The sequence below is a fragment of the Crinia signifera genome, chromosome 1 (genome assembly GCF_055691185.1).
Source record: "Crinia signifera chromosome 1, ASM5569118v1, whole genome shotgun sequence".
Taxonomy (NCBI): domain Eukaryota; kingdom Metazoa; phylum Chordata; class Amphibia; order Anura; family Myobatrachidae; genus Crinia; species Crinia signifera.
Window position 1 is genome coordinate 446,335,335 of NC_139217.1, and position 3,278 is coordinate 446,338,612.

General features: G+C 39.2%; 1 pseudogene; it reads right to left on the reverse strand.

Moving 5' to 3' along the window:
• Positions 1-2,141: 2,141 nt before the first annotated feature.
• LOC146038243 (5S ribosomal RNA) lies at positions 2,142-2,261 on the reverse strand (annotated as a pseudogene).
• Between the last annotated feature and the right edge of the window lie 1,017 nt (positions 2,262-3,278).

The window sequence follows — 3,278 nt, forward strand, 5'->3', positions numbered from 1 at the left end:
ACATCAATGTTTGATACCAGGCATGCTATCAGGTCTGAAGCTCACAGCAGACTTTGCTTTTATAGGTGAGCAGCTACCAGCACACCTGTCACTTTATTATCAGTTAATTTAGTGTGTGCAGAGCCCATCCAATGTCTGTTTAAACAATGTGGTCACAAGCCATAGGGCACCCCAAAACTAGGAAAGGTGAGTGCCGATGTTAAGTGTATATATTGTTTATTAGATTAATTTTTTTAATTAGTCTTATTGTGGTCACATTCTCTCATGCACCCTGTTTTTAACTAAGATTCCATAGCTTGTGTTAGCCATTTCCCTAGATGATTAGTGACAGGTGTGCTGGTAGCTGCTCACCTATAAAAGCAAAGTCTGCTGTGAGCTTCAGACCTGATAGCATGCCTGGTATCAAACATTGATGTGATAGCTATGTGTATTGCAGCCATTTTCAGCGATAGTGGTAGGACCTGCAGAACAGTGGGGTCCCTTGTCGGGGGCTGCAGGCTTAAATGCATTGATCAATTCATGAACCAAATCTCCACTATTTATTATCAGTTAATTTAGTGTGTGCAGAGCCCATCCAATGTCTATATATATATATATATATATAGATATATATATATATATTTACAAATGGTTGGAATAGAGGAAACAGCGACAATCAATACCTATGTACTACACGAGAAACTCTTTATAATAAAAAAGTTTTATTTTATACAAAAAAGTGCACAATAGCACTAAAAAAGTGGAGAACAGACAATAATACAATATATATAGAAAAAACAGTAGTAAAAAATGCGGTAATGTTACTAAAAAGGCCTACAGGTGATATCGCTAAAAATGGGAGGAGGGAAATATATACTCTAAAAAAAAAATATATATATATAATATATGCTCTAAAAAGTCTAAAAAGTGGATAACTTATCTCAATGGAGGAGTCAGCAGGCACTACCCAACGCGTTTCGTCTAGGAGACTTCTTCAAGGGGTGAGGGGGAGATGTGTCTGGTGCTCTATTTATACTAGTGTGCCTAGTGCACATAGCTATGAAGTCACATCCTGTGGGATGTGGCCTCCGTTTTCGTATTTAAGGGTTTCATACGGAATTTTAAACTGTTACTATAGTGGCTAGAGAGATTAACTGCCCACTTACTTGTGAGCACAAAAAGCGCGGAAAAAACATAAATATAATGGGAGAAATAGAACATAGTGCTTAATTGGGGGATGCGCGTCCCCACTTCCGGTGGGTGGACGTCACTTCCGCCCCGTTTCCTGTGTAAGTGTAGTTCATTTCGCTGGGCGGCTTCCGCCCTTCTTCAGCGGATGTGCTGTTCTGCCACACTTCCGATCTGTAGCGCTGTGCACGGGTTGGCTGCGGCGGCTGTCATTCCGATTCATATTGCGATGCAGGCTGTCTTGGCTCTGAAAAAGTTTTTTGTCTCCGTTCAGCGGCCATTTTTTCGGGGATATTCAGGGACTTTTGCATTGAGAAGCAGCCATCTTAGTGGATTCTTAATGCATACATTGGAGTTCATTGTGTTTTGTTCTTGCTTTCATTTATAGCGATTTCGTATGGGACATGTAAATATAAGATATATCAAATTAGTACTTGCACTTTGTACATTTGCACAAATTAATTTATATGTGACTTTATAGCGATATTTTATATATATGTGAAGATAGTATATAGCAGCAGTAATGTACAGGGAAAAAAGTTTTTAAAATACACAATTACATGACAGTATTAATGTAGATAAATAAATAAATACCTAAAAAATGTATCAAAAATTATATATATAGCAGCAGAAGTTAATAATTGTAATATAACAGAGTGTTTAATAGAGTATTTAAACATACATAGTGAGCGATGGAGAGGAGATTTAAGTGTAAATATTATTAGGAAAAGGTGCTTATTAAAGGACTCTAGTGTGAGTGAACCAATTGATTAGACTTAGTTTTATTTTGATAAGTGTCTATATAAGACATTTTTAATGTGAAATATCTATCCGTGAGAAATATAGGTGGTTAAGGTAATGAGTGACAGGTATAAAGGTGGGATATATGAAGAGGTGAGCGAGAGGGTAAAAATGTGTGTGAACTGAGCCTTGGTATTTTCGTGTTGTCCTTATCCCGAGGTTCCTTGTTTCTTTCATTACAGTACCTATTCTTCTCAGGTAGTCTCCTGTCCTGATACTGGACAGGCCCAAACACTGCTTGGCTGCCAAGTTCGGACGAGATTGGGCATTGCCAGTGTGGTATGACTGTAATGTTTTTCAATTCTGGAATCCTCTCGGACTTAAGTACCTATTTGCTCAGAGAGTAACCATTGTGTATAGAAGGAGGATACGGGATGAGGAAAAGAAGGGAAAGGAGGATGGAGTGGGGTGGGGTGTGCATGTGTGGATGGAGTAAAGGGTGGAAGGTATATCTCATTGGGGGGTTACAGGACCTTTACAGGAACGGAGCAATTTCGTATCCCTCATTTAGACCATTAGGGTGTAGTGTCTGGAGCTGAAATATCCAATACATCTCCCTTTGGGAAAGTTTCTTCGCCAGATCGCCTCCTCATTCTCCCAGCTGGACATGTTCGATAGCTTTGAATGTCATATCTTCCGGTTTGGATTTGTGGGTTGCTGAGAAGTGTCTGGGAACTGCGTGATTGTCCAGTTTGTTTTTGATACTCCTTACGTGCTCTTGAATCCTGATTTTTAATGGGCGCTTGGTTTTCCCTACATATTTCTTTCCACACGTACATTCCAGTAGGTATATAACAGATGTAGAGTTGCAGTTCATAAAATCCTTAATCTGGAATTCATTCTTGTCCCCGGTGTCTGTGAAATGTTTTCTATTTGGATGGAGGTACTTGCAAATCACACATTTCCCGCATTTATAGGATCCTTTGCATTTGGGTAATTTTGAGGAGGGCTTGGATGTTTTCAGCATGCTAGGTGCTAGTAGGTCATTTAGGTTTTTCGATTTCCTGTAAACAATGTCCGGTCTTGGGGGTAGGATTTCTTTAAGGATGGGGTCCATCAATAAGATCCCCCAGTGATTTTGAATGGATTTTTTAATTGTATTTTCGTGTCGATTGTAGGTAGTAATGAATGCTACCGATTCTCTCTTGTCCTCTTCCTTAATTTTATATGTCAATAGTGATGTCCGGTTCGTATTTCTTGTTTTTTCTGCTGCTTTTTCTATTAGGCCCGCTGGGTATTCTTTTTCCATGAATCGCTGACCATACAGGGTGAGTTGTTTCTCTAGGTCTTCCTGTTTACTACAGTTGCGT